This window comes from Larus michahellis, chromosome 3 (genome assembly GCF_964199755.1).
Source record: "Larus michahellis chromosome 3, bLarMic1.1, whole genome shotgun sequence".
NCBI lineage: Eukaryota > Metazoa > Chordata > Aves > Charadriiformes > Laridae > Larus > Larus michahellis.
The window spans coordinates 84,209,658-84,226,448 of NC_133898.1; the positions used below are offsets into that span (position 1 = coordinate 84,209,658).

At 37.6% G+C, this 16,791-nt stretch overlaps 1 long non-coding RNA gene across 1 annotated transcript; it reads left to right on the forward strand.

Moving 5' to 3' along the window:
- Window positions 1-3,131: 3,131 nt before the first annotated feature.
- Window positions 3,132-11,534, forward strand: LOC141741119 (uncharacterized). Its single transcript, XR_012586270.1, has 4 exons — window positions 3,132-3,317; window positions 3,715-3,795; window positions 4,598-4,641; window positions 6,131-11,534. It is a non-coding gene; the product is annotated as an uncharacterized LOC141741119 (long non-coding RNA).
- Window positions 11,535-16,791: the final 5,257 nt, after the last annotated feature.

Below are 16,791 nucleotides of genomic sequence, written 5' to 3' on the forward strand. Positions count from 1 at the left end.
GTTTAAATAAACCAATGAAAGATTTCACACAAAAATACTGATTCAAAAACATCAGAACAGTTATTAATTTGAAAATGTTAAAATATTTTGCATTCCCAAAATGCAATCCCATTTTTCTTTCTTGTTAAACTACCCAAATGGCACAATATTAAACTTCACCAAAACTAAAACTTCATTAAACATCATCTTCAGAAATCAGCAAAGGAGAGCTAGTTTTCTGGTGTTCCACCCCACACCTTCCACTGACTTCTTGCTCAGTTGCAGAGGAAGTGCTGCTTAATACTGAACTGATGCAGAAGGAAATTTCTAGATCAGTTGGGCTGTGATTAGGCTGTGATTGGGCTGTGACTTTAACAAATCAGAAGTAAAAGCTCAGGGTTTGTGGTGGGTTGTTTTCTTCTTTGTTTAGAGAAGGAATAAAAAAAATACTAGCAAAATAAAAGTTCTTGCAAAAACTAACTGTCTTTAGAAAAAAATACTTGGCCCATAAATTCTGTACTCTGACACAGGTTTTTAATGCCTCCTTAACAGGCTTCTGAAGTAGCAGTTTGCCTATTTTCTGTCCATTACTTAGGTACGGGGAAGGAATCAGGCACATTGATTTTAATGGGACTATACTCATTTTATTGGCTACACTCCACACCTGTAGCCCTGGAATATTGTCCAGCTGCTCTGTTTTGCCTTTAAGATAGTAGGTAGTTAATAGAGTTTCTTCCTACACCTGATTTTATTTTATTTTTTTGAAATATCAGAGACACTTTGAAGGAAATTAGAAAGAGAAATCAGAGGAAATGCTATAGCATAATATGACTACCTTAATGTGGAGGTTTATATAGCATTTGACAGGATTTATTGCATATAAAATTTTGCAGCCGAGCAGGTATGCATTTCCAACACTGAGCTGAGATTCTACTGTCAGCTGCTGTGAATTTGTACCAAGAGTGCAATAAAAGTAACATAGATTTCTGTTTACTTGTGTTGCTATACAATATTTAAAGTGTAATGAATTTGAAAGGTTGTTAATAGATGGAAGTGTTTACGTTAAAGGAGATGGAAAAATGGAATAAAGAGTAGGAGGCATATGGTAACTCAAATGAGAAACGCTTCATGCTGGAAGCAACATTCCTCTTATATGGTATGTCGAATAATCTGGTGTGGGTGTTTTTCTTTGTTTACACAACGAAGAAAAAGAATGACACAGTTCCTGTGAGGAAATTAGTATTTTAATGAATTTTAGAGAGTGTTGCTTAAGAGAAATATGTATCTAGCTATAAAACATGCAAAGATAGCCCCAAATGATGATGGCTTCATTTTTAATGTTCTGTGTTTACTGTATTAGTATTTTAAATAACTCAGTCAACATGAGGAACTTCCGCTTACATGTGTGTTGCTATATATTTTTAACTGACTTTTAGTTTCCCTGGGATGGTACTTCAGCTGATGAAAAGCCTTTAAAAACAAATTGTGAAATGAGTTTTCTACCTGTCCCTTGAAGTTGTGTGTGTGATTTTGGGAAAAATGGTGAATTAAGAAGAATACGATTTAACTCCTGCTCAAACAAAAGGATTCGGGTGTTGTGACATGTGGTATACAACCCCCCCAACCTCAGAGCCTGTCTCTAAGAGCAGAATTTGCAAAGCTAATTTCAGTTTGGAGCCAGGTGAGATTGACAGCTGCCAGTACACTAAGTGCTGGGATGCCCAAACCAATCAATAGGAAATGTGGAAGAGCAGAATATTTCTGAAATGCTGTCTCCTGCAGGGACTGCACTCCCCAAAGCTAGAAGCCAGAGTTCTGGTTTTTTACACATTAACCTCATAAAAGCACTTGCCCGGTAAGTGGTGTTCTGCTTCCCAGGATACTGATGGAGTTTGTATTTGCTACTTGTTGGATAAAGGAACAAAAGCAAATCAAAAATAATTCTGAGAGCAGCCACTCAAGACAGCATCTTTCCCATCGGACCAGCTGAACTGCTAACATCTGCTCTCCTTTGGCCTGTGTGGCTTTTGCACTTCTTGCTCACAGTAGCACAGTTATCCACAAAAATGATAAAAGGCAGTTGCCTCCTGTAGCTCTGTGATTAGCACAGTCTGTTATGGTGTGCCAGCTCCCATCCTAACCTTCCTCATCCTTTGTGTCTCAAAATGGGTCTCCTGGAACAGATGTTCTAACAAACAAGCCATTAGATGTAACAGTTTAAGTAAACTTCGTGTGTTCTCTGAACCCTGAGCAAACTGTCTCAGTAGAGATTTTCAGTAGAGACTGGTGGAGGAATGCCTATTTTACAGACACTGGAAGAGGACAGGTCTTGAGGTGACAGATAAACAGTAATTAGCTCAGCAAAAGCCATGCACAATATAGTCCTTGTTCAGACATTTGGAGAAGTTACTGTTCAAAACATTAGTGTGTCTCAAACATCTGTGGATGTTTGCTTTCTTTCCCTCTTATGTCTCTTCCCTTCCCTTCCCTTCCCTTCCCTTCCCTTCCCTTCCCTTCCCTTCCCTTCCCTTCCCTTCCCTTCCCTTCCCTTCCCTTCCCTTCCCTTCCCTTCCCTTCCCTTCCCTTCCCTTCCCTTCCCTTTCTTCTCCAAACTTCAGCATCTCCTCTTGTTTGAGGGAGACTCAGAAAGCTCCTGAGTTGTGGTTAAAAAGTCCAGATCCTCCAGTTAACCAGAAAATGGACTTGTAATGTCATTTACCATTCGTGCATACATGTGCAAAACGTAAACATTTTTTGGTCAAAAGTGACTGCAAGGATTTATTTCAGGTAACTTCAGATGTACTGGTGATCTTGAGATAGACATTTTTCAATCCCTTTGCCGTATTATGCCACACTCCAAAAGGTCCCTATGAAACAAGTCAACAGGAGTCTTTTACTTGCATAGAGCATTCATGGAGACATAATAGAAGCTGCGAAGTACATTCATTTCTGTAATAATTCCTTTTCTTAGACTTAAAATAATGTTAAAATAAAACTCAGTAGATAAGTGACAAGTCTAGAGATAATATCATCCCCAGCAACAGACCAGTGATTGATTCATGTGTTACGTATTAGCTAAAAATAATGATGGTCCTCACATTTCTCCTCCTACAGATAGTTGTTAATCTTAGCTTCATTCCAACCTAATTCTCACGGAAATATTCCAGAATGATTTAAAAATTGGTAAGCAATCTTCTATTCTATTCTTATTAGTAGCAGAATGCCACCTTTTCCCAGTTAACTGCAGAAATGTATATTGCTGTCATAACGACAATTTTTTGCAAGAAAAGAAGACACATCCTAAATAAGGCAGAAGCAAGAATATATTATATTAGTTGGTAAGAAAACCTATGTAATTTTCAACTTGAATTATTTAAGCAACAGCATGCTGAAGATTTTTTAAATACTATTATTATTATTATTTATGTATTTGCTCTTTGCCTGACAGTATTTAAAAGAAAGCTTCAGTTCCAAATTTTATTTAAAACTGCAATGTCCAGGGAAGTAACTTTGTTTATCTGAAACTGTACAGTGTTCATATTTCTTTTTTCTGTCTCTGCTTAAAGTTTGAATCCCTAGTGAGCAGCTTTCTGTCTCTGTAGTGAATATGCTGTGACTGTATGGAATAACACCAGGACACCACTGACATTTTGTTGATAAGATTTGTATTAAAATATATTCACAGACAGCCTGTCTTGCAAATATAGCTCACTGTAGAACCTTTATCAATTTCAGACATGCTCAGCCTTTATCATGCATAAAACTTACAGAAACACTTGCCAAGAACAGTTATCCAAAAAGATGGAGAGAAACAAGGTAAAGGGTTTTATAACAGTTCAGTTCCCTGTTGTGTCAAGATGGAGAAAAGAATCAAAAACACAGTAATAAATTCTTGTTTTATTCATCTACATTTATTTGTCTGCAAATGTCTTATGCAAATGTAGACCATTAACACGCTCTTTATAGACAGCCTGGCTCATATATCTATGTGTCTTCTCCTCATCTCTCTATTCCATCTCTTCTGAGAAACTAACTGCAGAAACGTCTTTTCAGGTTTTTTTGTTGTTGTTTCTATTCCCTTCAGAGTCAATTGTTTTCTGGATTATGCAAAATGCACTGAAAGCTACAGTTTGCCATTTTTATTTATCAGTTCTGGGATGTCACTTAGTTTTACAGAGGAGATATGTAACCATGAGCAAACAAACTCACACAAAGGCAATCAAATGATAGTTTGATGTCGTCCAGTTGATTACATTGAGGAATCCCAATCTCATATGATTCAATAGTAAAAGTGTCATTTGCCTCCACTGAAATGAGATCTATGTTAATAGGAAGTATTGTTCAGGTCGCTTAATAAAAGAAAATTTAGCTATTGGCAATTGCCAGATCCCACTGTAGCATGCTTCAGCTGGTGGCATGAAGTCTAGGTGTGGACTGCGTATCGTTTCAATTTGTTCTCTGCTTCCTCTTTCATCCAAGCAGCAAAGAAAGGACTGACAACTCCCAAATCCTACAGGAATTAGAAGTCTGAGTCTTGTTGCCGTGATTCGGTTTCCCCGTGAGCCAACAGAACCCCATATAACGCTATTATTTTCCTTTACTCTTTTCCACTCCATAGTTGTCCATTTGCACAAGAAAGAAAAACTGCCTGATAGTTTTTTGGTAAGTGAAGCGTTGGAGTCACTGCTCCTAGAAGTGCTGCCTGTACACTGTCACTCATTTATGAAGTCAATATTTTTGAGTCCAATATTTATGAGTCCAATATATGATATTTTGTGGTGCTTCCATAGATTCAGAACCACCTAGTTCTGGACTTGCCAGTGCCCAAATCTGTTGCAGATCTGCATTTTACCTTCTCTTTCCTTGAGGCAGCTCAAGTCCTGAAGTAATACAACTGTGTTGAAGCATTTCTGAGCTGAGGTGAAGGTCCAAGAGGAATCACTAACTAGCTCAGGTGTAGTGCCACACAGAGGAACTCTATTTTCATCTTTTGCACCTGCGTGTTGCTTTGATGTATTGCACTGACATTTTGGAATGGGCCAGCGTTGTTTTGGAGATGTCTTCAGAGTATGCTGAAACACAGTGTAGGTGTTGCACAGCGTTATTATTCCTGCACAGACGCTGTGCTCAGCACTAGGGCTGTCTCTGTCCTAGTAAATGGAGTGCTCCTGAGACCACTGGCTGACACTGAGGACGGCTACAACAGAACCGTTTGCATCAGTGTGAAAGGACTCTTGCCTTACAAAACAGGGCTGCTGCAGGCAAGTTTCTTATTGGGAACTGGTCCTGACCTGTGCTAACTGTTGAACTGTTCTCACAAGTTGTTGGAGACTGCTATTTGTCACTGCCCAAAAGCGTGCTAGGGGCAATTTAATAAGCTACTAACATGGAGAGCTGCGCCCAGAAATGTTTCCTCTCCCTACTATATTTGTACACTTGGAGCACAGTCTGCACTCCAGCCTGGCTTCCTTTTACCCTCAACCTGCTCTTGCTCCTCAACTCCTTGCTGGGTGAGAAAAGGGATATATTTTTTTTTCTTTCTCTCTTCATTGATTTCAAGACAAGCCAGTATGCAAAAGTTTAACCAACCTTTTGATTTTCTCTTTTTTTTTTTTTTTTCTTCCCTGGACAAGATCTTCCTTTCTTGCATGTATGTACTGCAGTTTGATGCTAATAACCAAAATATCATTGCCTATTTTCAGTGTAAAGAAGTTGATGGCCCCCAAATCCTGCTTTTTTTGTCTCTCAAATGTACTCCAGGGGCTTTTACGCCTTAAATTTCTTGGGTTTTGTGGGTTTAGTTCTTTTATTTGAACATAAAAGTTTTCCGCTTATTAAAAATATAAATGCTATGTCTACAATTTCCAAAAGCTTTGCTAATCATGGAGGAGTCTAAGAAAGCTCCAAAGCAATTATATCTTGTAATTATATGAAAAAAAAAATCCCAACTAGTTCTTAGTGAATCACAACATTTACCAGTTTGGAGCCTCCAGCTATATGGATGAGATTAGCTGCTAATTGGGGGGAGGAAAAAAGAATGAATAGAAAATGAATTTTATGTTTTAAAATAGCTTGGACTTGTATTTGATTTGCAATAAGAGAGTTTCTTTTGTGTGAATTGCCTTTTTTTTTTTTTCTTTTTCTTCTCTAGAAGCCAGGAAAAGAGCTGCAATGTGCCATTATACGTACAATACCGTGTTTGCAAATCACAGATCTTTTTTGAAAAGCAAAAGTGGGGAAGGTTGGATAAGGCTTTTCTGCTTCTTGCAGGGAATCTGGCATAATTCTTCTGTATACATGCTGTGTCCTTGCCACTCTGATAGAAGCAAGACATCATGGAGACTAGGGCACATCAGAAGAAAGAAGAGGCGTAACGAGGTTGAGTGGGGCTTCAGTCTTTCACCAGTACAAAGTACCTTGAAAGTCTTTCCTCAGCTATGCCAACTCCTCTTGGGCACCTCCAAAGTTCACGTTTATGGGACGGACTAATATTTAGTTGCAGGGGTGAAAGTATATCCCTTAGATATTTTACAGTCCCAGTTCTTGATCCCGACCAAAATTCTCTTATAATGTGCAGTGTCAATACAAAAAAAACCCCAAACCAATGTGTAGCTTGTACGGGCTGCATCTGGTACATTCTCAGAGTAGTTCAGTAACTGGAAATCTCAGTTCAGATGGTGAAAGTGATTGAGGCACGATAGCACAGTGCCAGCCCAAGGTAAAATGGTGTGCTTCTCAAACAGGCTAATTAGCTTTGGTGCAGAACCGTGCAGCTGATTGATTACTTCCATTCTGGTACTAGTGAAATCTTCACTGAAATGGGGTGCTGGGGTGGGTGGGAGGTGTCTCTGTACTGTTTTATATTGAACTGTACTTCTATTGAATTGCACTTAAAAGTGTAATTAAGAACTTCCATGCTGCTTTGCATATGCAAAAAATTAGGGACACAAAATTAAAGGTTTCTTAGAAGGATCTGTCCCCATGCTGTTAATTTGTTTCTTTGTGACATTTTGCAATATTAATTCATTTAACAGATTTTGTGTGTTCAGATGTTGATAGCTTGAGGTTTGATTCATCAGCCCCTCTTCCTTACAGCAAAAGTAATGCCTAATTAACATTCATCTGCCTTGCTGTAAAGTTGATTGAGATGGTGGATGATATTTTAGCTGATTGCCATGCAGTGGAAATGACAGAAATAGCAACTATCTGGGGCTAACTGGAATTTGAAAGTAGGGCTTCTTCCAAGGCTGGCAAATCTTATCTATATCATGCCTAAAGAGAAGTGCAGTAACATATTTCACAGAAGATAAGATTATGCTACAGGACAGAAGTTATAAACAGGTGCTCTTGGCAATTGCTAGGTTTTAAATCTAAGCCCATGTAGCTCTTCAAGACTGAGCTAACCGTTTCTTCACAAATAAAAGTAATTGCTTAAATGAATTAATGCAACTACAGGTCATTTTCTTATCAAAGCTGGTAAACTAACACAAATATAGATGGGTATTACTTTTTTAAATGGATTTGGTGACTGAGTAATATGATTAAATTATTACACTGTCAGCATCCACAAATTCTTTGTGTGTTATTTCCAGCTAGGGAGCCCATACATGAGAGCAGTGAGGAATATTTCTTTATGAAAAACATTTAGATTAAAATCTATTTACGTGCCAAGCTATAAGAATTCAATGTATTTTGGAAATATGTTTGGTTTTTTGTTTTTGTTTTTGTTTTTTTTTTAAAAAAAAACCCCAAAAACTACAGCTTGGCAATATATGTGTCTCTATTCCATACTATACAGGCTGTTTGGAATAGGGCTTGTACTGAGCCTGCCCTGTCTGGTCCAGTGCTTTTGGATTACCTGTGCTTCTTGCTATCTTTGAACATTTCAGTACAATTTGCATTGGAACATAAATGCACAAAATACCTTTTACCATTAAAGATTTATCCAGAATATTCTGAGTCCTCCAAACTGTTTGTGTTAGCAAGTATTTTACATATCCTTTGGTCCAAAGAACAAGGGAAGATATGGAAAAATCAAGGCAATTCTGTTGTTTGTTTTGACATAAGACTGCCTCTTCTAAAGTGTGTGTGTGTAGAGTTGTAGACAGTTCAAATGCAAAGACATCTTGATCAGAGTAGACATTTCAGTTGCCCACTAGTTTGGCTCACTGCTAGTTGAGTCATTTTCAGATAGCCTGTGTCTTGCATACACTAAAATGGTGTTGATACTAAATATGCTGAAATTAAAGTCTACTTTAAAAAGCACTAGAAACACAGCTGAACTTGTCTGACTTTTCTATCGCATCAATGGAGCCTTATAAATGTCTGAAGAAGGACAAATATATTTTTGCTTCTAATATAAATATCAGGACGTCTGGAAATGTAGGAAGTTTTGCATCATTACTTATGTCATCACCCTTACTATTAAATCCTACGTGAAATGTGCTTTTGATTAGGGAAGGGGAGATCACTGGTTTCAGGAAATGACAAGAAGTTTTGTAAGAGAGAGAAGATAAAATTTATGTATTTCATTTCCTTATACCCTTTGAAATTCTCGGACCAAATATCTAAACCAGCAGTACCCTCTTGGAATAGGAGTCATTCATCACAGCTGCTTTCTCAAGCGTTGTTACTAAATTATCATAAATGAATCTAGAATAATAGTTAATGATCAAAATCAGAATATTGTGACACTGGAATTTTCTAGTAAAATATAATCTATAACTCATACAGCTTTCAAAATCTGTTAATCATGATTTTGATTACTGAAAAGTTCAGATATCTTGCTTTCTAGTAGGTAACTGTCTGTTTTTTTAATGTAGTTAGTTCTTATTTTGTTCTTACTCAGTACAAAAGTAGGTGGTTACTTCCCTGTATACACTTTTCAGGACATCAGCAAAGTTACTCCCAATATCATTCTCTGTTGCTCATTTTTTTTTGGTAAATTTCAGATTCAGTGTCATTGCATGGTGATCATCTTAGTGTTGCTTTTATCACTGTAGCTTATACCTTATTGCATCATTTTAAACCTGAATAAGGAGGTAGAAGCTTGAAACATTATTATGAAGCATTCCCTATGTTATTAAGTTCATGCAAGTATTCTCCTTTGTTGGTTTCTGTAATATGTTCATGTATTTTATGTATGCGTATGCATTATGACAAACTGTGCTTGGAAATGCCAAGAAATGTCACTACTGTTAGCTTGTTAGCCATGGTATGTTAACTTTCTGTCCAAAACCAAACTGACAAATCAAGAGCTTCTCTGAGTCAGGATATGCCAGCTAGATAGACTTTTGTCTGTTACCTCTCTCAGTAGGAAGTCTGGAGGGATGGGGAGGGGGTAAATTAATGCCAGGGCATGTGGTATTTAAAAGCAACATAGTTCCATCACTACATCAACTGACAGTGAAATCTATGAATTATTTGCAGCCTTTATGAATAGCCACTTGAAATATCTCTAGAGGTTTCTACCATAAGGCTGCCTATTACTCTTATTTAGCTCCTAAGACATCAATTAAGCTTGATAAAGCAGAAAAAATGAATGTCACATTTGGTATACTTCTGGCTGACTGCATTGATTTTTGGCTTCTGAATACATTCAATTACATGGTGCAATTCAAGCTTGTCGTGATTGTAATTTTGTTGGATCTCCTCCTCCAATAACTTCTCAATTTTCTAATTTCCCATGGGAGGTCAAAGGTCACTCTAAGAGATACAATTTATAGATAGATGGGCATTAAATTTGCTAAAAACACTTAGTAAAAATAATGAATTTAGTAAATGCTCTCACACACAGTTGTCAGAAATCTGAAAATGTTAGAAGCAGTGGTTCTCTGAGACATGTTTGGTGCTGGAGAACATTGTGACTTTAAACACCAATCTCTCATCATTTTATGGAAATCCAGGCACAGAATTAATGATCTTCAAGGTTTTATTCTCCTTTCAGATCCTTGATGTGTGGATTTGGCTTCATGTGTGCTTCTACTGACTTTAAAGAGTTTTCCTTCATGACTATTTTCCACCTATCTCTTACATTTCAAATCACTCCAGATATTGCATATGAAAGATCATGCAAGAAATGAAGCATAATTATTTACCTTAAGGTACTCTTGCTCAATTCACTTTATTACTCTAGTCATGCTATCTTTGATATGGAAACACTGACATGATTCCAAGTTTTAATGAGTAATTTCTTGGGTCTGGGGGCAGCTGATACAGTTCTCTTTGCCAGATTTATAGGCCAAGTGTTTCTAAATAGCCTTTTTTCTGTGTGTCTACTAAAATAGGCAAATGCTTTTTCTTGTCAAACTAGCAACATCACAAATAGGCAGCGAAATAAGGATATATTTTCTTCTGGGAAGAAAAAAAAAGTTAAAAGTTCCATTTATTGTTAAAAATATTAATTTTTTTTTTATTTATATTAACGCAGGTGATGATGACCTGAGATGAAAAGTATAGGCAAGGAGTTTGTGACAAATTTTTTTTTTCCAGTGAGAATAATTGACATAATAAAATTGTGTGCTTGACAAACAGTTTTTTATTCATAATTCTGTTCGTTTGTTTACTCTGTTTAACAAGTCTTTTGCGGGACATAAAGTTGAGGGAGCCATTGTACTGAACATTCTATATCTGTTTTTTGTTTGGTTGTTTTTTTTTTTTTAAACAGTGTTTTTGCTGAAAGCAAAGGGCAAGAAGTGAGTATGACCAAAAATGAAAAACTCAGAAAAAAGAAAAAAAGAGCAGAAAAATCGATCTCATCCAGTTTGACTGCTTTCTTTATTCCTTAACAGCCTTATGTCATGTTAATACTTACTAAATAAATGTACAAACAAGATCATATTTTGCTACACAACAGGCTTCCAGTTTGGTTTACTAAGACACAATAAAGCGTGTGGTAAACTGTGTTGAAACTAAAAAGGGCATTTAAAGAAATACAGCTTGTTTCAGGGGGAAAAAACCTCACAACAAAAAACACAGTAGGGAAGTATGGTTGTCTGAACCCAAAAATTGTGGGTTTAATGCCAATTCAATGCCAAAATTCATATTAACATCTGAGTTAAACCCACATCCTCACCTGCCTTTGGCTGTAACAAAGTGGAATCCCCTGCTCCAAGGCTCATCCATCACCTCCTCATCTTCATGTAAGGAAAGATTTCCAAGTTACGCGTGACTGAAGATTTATGTTGGGCAGGAGTGAAAAGGGTAGCATGAAGCTTTTAGGGAGCCAGCTGGCTAGAGAGTGGTAAATTTCTCCTTTGCCAGAGAATTCCCTCTTCTGTTAGAAAATAGAGCTATGAGTTTTCTGTGGAAGTTGAACAGTGTGGGAAAGCAATGGAAGATCTGTGAGGAGGATTGTAAATATGCTCAAGTGACTTGCACCTGGGGTACTGGAAAACACATATGTCACACTAATTGTTATTCAGTCTCAGGTGCCTGCAAGAAAAACACTTGCACTTAGATAACAGAAGTCTGTGATGGACTCAGGGACACCTTATCTAGCCGCTTGAGAATCCTGGCCTGTTGTTGAAGAAGATCAAAGCACGGTGGGAAAACTATGCCTGTTTGAACCCTTTTAAATACCAGAGAGAACAGGGAGTCTGAGCCCGCTTTTGCTAACACGGACTCTCTCACTACCAAGGACTCTAGCTAACAAGAACTCTCTCTCGCACTGAGGTGCCCACGGTCCCTGCTTGCGTGCCTCTGCACAGGTTTTGCTTCAGAAATTCCCCGGTCTGCGAGGTATCGAGATTAAATTTGTTCTTTGCCTTTCATCCGTGGTGTGTGGTTGTTCCTGCATCCTGCCCACGTCGGCTCACACAAACAGCTTAACCTCATCATCTGGTGAAAGACCTGGATGCCAAACCTTGTCTGAGAGGCAGGAACCGGTACAGAGAAGGTGGCAGCTGGAAATACTTCCACCAGAGGTGAATTGTGCTGGTTAGGACTCTGCATTCCAGAAAAGATGTATTTTAGGAGGGTTATGAAAACTGTGAGTGACAAGAAAGAGATGAATGTGGATCAGCCTTTTCCACAGATGGGCAGTTCAAAACTATGCAGTGGAATTTGGTGCTGCAGGGCACGGGACATGAGACTGTCAGCCAATGTCAAAAGCGGAAAACCACATTGGATCATTAGATTAATTTCCAGTATAACTCATTACAGGGGTTCTTATGACCGTAAGAGCGGGTTTGTCACTTCCCAATGGCAATGAAACTGTGGACACCTCAGATACAGTCTGCTGAATGCGCTTACATTGCTTCTGCATGGGTTGAATAAGGGGAAATCCATGGTCAGTTCCATGAAGCTGTCCAGGTAACGGTGTTTAACTACCACATTGACTAGCTTTACTGCCACTCTGATATAGACAACAGCACACCCCTGTGTGAGAAGGCCTTACACAACACTGTGCCTTCTTGGGCAAGTTTCCCAACTTAGACCCTATAATGTCTTGCAGTAACGTTAGATGTTGACATCAGTTAATAAGGCCACTTCCTAGAAAAGTCTTCGTAGCCATTCTGCAAGACTAAATGAGTCAGGACAGCTTCTGTGTTCATTTGTAGCACAATCCTCAGGGCTGTGCTCGCTGACAACAGATTGTGGAGTGTAGCAAGTTATGTAACAGCAAATCACCTGTATTCCTGAGTTGTGTGGTCTGCCCTTGTTTCATTAAAATAAATCTTGATTAATAGGGTTATTTTAATGAAAAGTATTTAGATAGCACGGAAGCCATTTACTTAAGAGACTTTGATGCTGTAGGCTGAGGCTAATGAAAACCATATTAGTCTTAGCAGAGCAACACAGGCGACACATTAATACAGGTTTTTTGTTTCACGTTGTTGTTTTGTGGGGAATACCTTATGGGATTAGCTAGCAGAGAAAAAGGTTAATCTTTTAATTTTAAGGTGTAACAATTAATTGTTTTTAATGAAAATAAATTAACACTGTTGAAGCTAACTAGTTCCTTACCCAGGGACCCTAATTTAATCCAGGAATGGCATGGAGACGGGGAAATGGGAATGATTATTCACTATTTCTAATAACACGAGAACTAAGGCATCCAATTAAATCAGCCTGCAGTGGGTTTTAAATAAATGAAGGAATGCTTTTTCATACAAGGCACAATTGAATAATGGAACGCATTAGTACAATATATTTTGGCTATCAAAAATACAAATTGGATTAAAAAAGAGAAGTTCAAGAGAAATTCATGGTTTTGTCTGTTTGAGACTATTAAGCATTGTGATCCAGCTGCAACCACAAATTGCAGAAAGTAAAACTGTGTTGCAGGGGAGGGTCGCTTTATCCTTTTCCTCTTTCTTCTTACCTTCCTTTAAGCATTGCTACCGATTTCCATCATAGACACAATACCAGGTTAAATTAACTTTGGGGCCTACTCAACTACAACATTTTCACCTTTTTATCCAAGTATTAATCCCTAATTATCATCATACTGGTGTACCACATGGTCTTACTGTATTTCACCCATTGACTGACACACAGCTCTGGGAAGGAATTCAAAGGGTCCTTTCATGATTGATGGTGCCTCTGCCAGTGGATGATTAACTGTGCTCCTCCTTTCCTCCTCCCCACTCCTGTATGATCCTGTAGGCTCCCCTGAACCAGCTACCCAGAGCTTGCATGGCCGCATTGTCAGTCAGGTCACCTCACCTATTTGACTCAAAAAGAATTTCTTCCCTCCCCATATTAATTTTCAGAAAAACTAATGAGCAGATCTGATTTGCACTATGGTGACACAAACTTCAGGGATGATGAAAAAAGTAATGTGGACAGAGGGTTAATCTTTCTGTAGATTATCAATCTTTAAGTCTTTTTTATGCTTTCCTTTAAAATATGTTTTACTGCAACAAATTATTATTCTTGTACCTGTTCTTTTAAAACTCATCTAAGAAAGAAATACCTCTTAAATTGGATATAACTATTACTTGAGTGTACTTTGACTGGGACCTTATCTTCAGAAGTAGATTTTACAGTTCTATCAACAGTTTTTTTAATGTCAGAGTTTTCATTTATTGTGACTAAATTTCTATACACAGGAGAATATCTGCAATCAGCCCATCTCACATGTTAGTACTCAGTTTGTGAATCTGATATGAAGTTTTGTCAATAAATGGTAAACTGTTACATTTAATCTGGTGTTTGATCTGATTATTTGAATAAAATTGAGATTCCTTTTTTAATAAGGGTATTTTCATTTACTTGTCTTTTAACGCTCAAAATACGTAAGCTATTCATCAACTGCTTTGATCATTGACTCTTAACTGCAATTTAACATCCCTTTCTTGGGATCAGCAAAGTACAGCTTAACTGGTGAATTTCCTGTCAAAATAATTTGTCAACATAATTTGGTGGCTGCACCACCAAACTCTTTTAGGTTGCTCAAATCATTTATCTAGTTGTCCACTAGATGACCTTTTAGAGTAGCATTCGCAAATTGCTGGTTTTGGGCATCTAGATTTCTTGCATATTTCCCGAGAAATGGGTGCATTTTAAGGATTCGTTAACCTTATTTCTAACTTGCAGATAGCTTCAGATGTGTATGTAGCCAGTGTTAAACTTCTACTAGCTACTTTATTTGTACTGTTTATTTAACTTGAAGACAGAAAATGTGACTCTTTTCTGCAACTTTTCCTCAAATGAAAAGATGAACGACATAATTTTGGTACTTTTTGTACGTTATTAAATATTTGATATAGGTTCCTGTGAAACACCATGTCTTCGACTTGTTTAAAATGTCTACCTTAAAATGAGATTACTTTGCTGTGTTCCACTGAGCATAAAGGAGTCCAGATGACTACTAGCAAGGGATTCATCTATTTAACTCTAACTTGATTATAGCCTCCATCATCTCTGTCTGTACTCATCTGAGAGTTCTCTGATGCTTGAGAAATATTCTCAAATTCAGTGTTCAATTGCTTTTTTCTCTAATGGCTTGACAATACTCACAGTGCATTATGAGCACTATTTCCAAAGTAATATTAGAAACCGCATTTGTTTCCGAAATCTTCATGTAATTCCTTTACTCTTTAGTGTAGATAAGAATAGTGAAAGGTGGGGGTTCAGCACATTTAATTCTGCCTGAAAGTTTCTCTAGTATAATCTTTTTTGTCATTGCTTTGGATCATGTACTTTTGTCCATTTTGAAAAAGATAACTGTTTCCCTTGCTTTCATGTTCGTAGTTTGTTTCTTTTCTGACAAAACTCAGTACATTTCTGCTATGGAGTATTCCATTGTACCATCACCGTTCTCCAGTAAGGTGAGTGTAGAGAGTTTGTATTTCCAAACTCTGTGAAGTAATGTAAGTCACTTTTTTCACCTTGGGTCCCTACTTTGATTTACTGGTAACAGCCTGCACAAATGCCTGTGCATCCTTAGTGACATATCAGCCAGGCTGCTCTCTGGGCTTCAATCACTGCATTGGCATGTGGAGCAGCTACTTGAGCACATGACAAATGTCATAGGTTAGACAGATCTGTCATCCTACAAGAGTATGTGAAGTCCAAGTGGGATATCCTAGATGATCACAAAGGGCAATATACACCTATTTGTAGAATATTATATGATACTTCAGGTCTCTACTGACTATAATGAGGTTAATTAAATTCTCAGTTAGGTCTTTGGGATAATTTCATGAAACTTTTTTCAAAGTCTTAAGACTTTTTTAATTTTTTTTCTGGAATACTTTGAGTTCTTGCTCAAACCCTTATTTCTTTCTGTGTCGTTCTCCCTTTCCCCACGAATCATATACCTTCAGGTTTGCTTGTGTCTTATCCTGTTAACTCAGTAATTGTTAAATTTTTCATATGGTTACCAGAACGAACATTTACAGGTGGGAGCAAGCAGGTGAAAGCACCGGGAAAGAAAAAAGGGTGGGACTGAAGTCAGATGTGTTTTCTTTGCTTATCCTGCTTTCCCTCGGAGTGTTTTCTATCCTACCTTTGAGGGGTGATTACTGGAAGAACTGGAGTTTTAATGCTCTGATTTTCCAGCAGCTGGGTGGGTACACAGGACACAAGGGAAAGTAAAATGATTTGCGCGTCTAGCCATAAGTGATTTGCCTAAGGTTATTCAAGAACACTGTGGATGAGAGCTGAAGCATGCATGACCTAATCTAGTGCTCTAACCACTTGTTTGTTCTTTCTGTACACATATGTGCTGAAATTATGTTTTTTAAAAATGGTCATTATTGTCATAGAACTGCTCAACACTTGGATCCATGTGACATCTCTGTGGGATAACTTGAAGTTTAACCTCCTTCCTTTATAATTTCAGATATAAATTCATGTTGTTTAATCAACACTTTTCAAGACTACATGAATACCAAATGTACAGACTGTGCACCTTCTTGATTGCAGTGATATTTTTAAAATTCATATCAATAATTATGTTAATTAAATCCTTCAATGCCAGCCTCTTATCGGAAAGCCTGAACATAGCTGAATAATTGCCTGGCAGACATTCATAAAACAGCTCAGGGTGACCAAACTGCTTTGACATTATTTGTAATGTCCATGTATCATTCACCACCCAGTGTGTGTAGTTCATGGCTACAGCTTCCAATAATGTTAAGTCTGTATACCTTTCCATGGGATTTTAGAATTAAGAACAATGCCTCTGAAATATGTGGTACAGAGAAGCATGTTGAATTCTGTTCCACAATTGGTCAAAAAATTTACCATTTACAAGACAGCAACAACAACAAAAACATATTAATCTGTTTATTCCATTATGCAGTGCCTTTCTGATAATGGCATACAGCTGACAGGAGACACAGTAGAGTATTTTCTCCATCT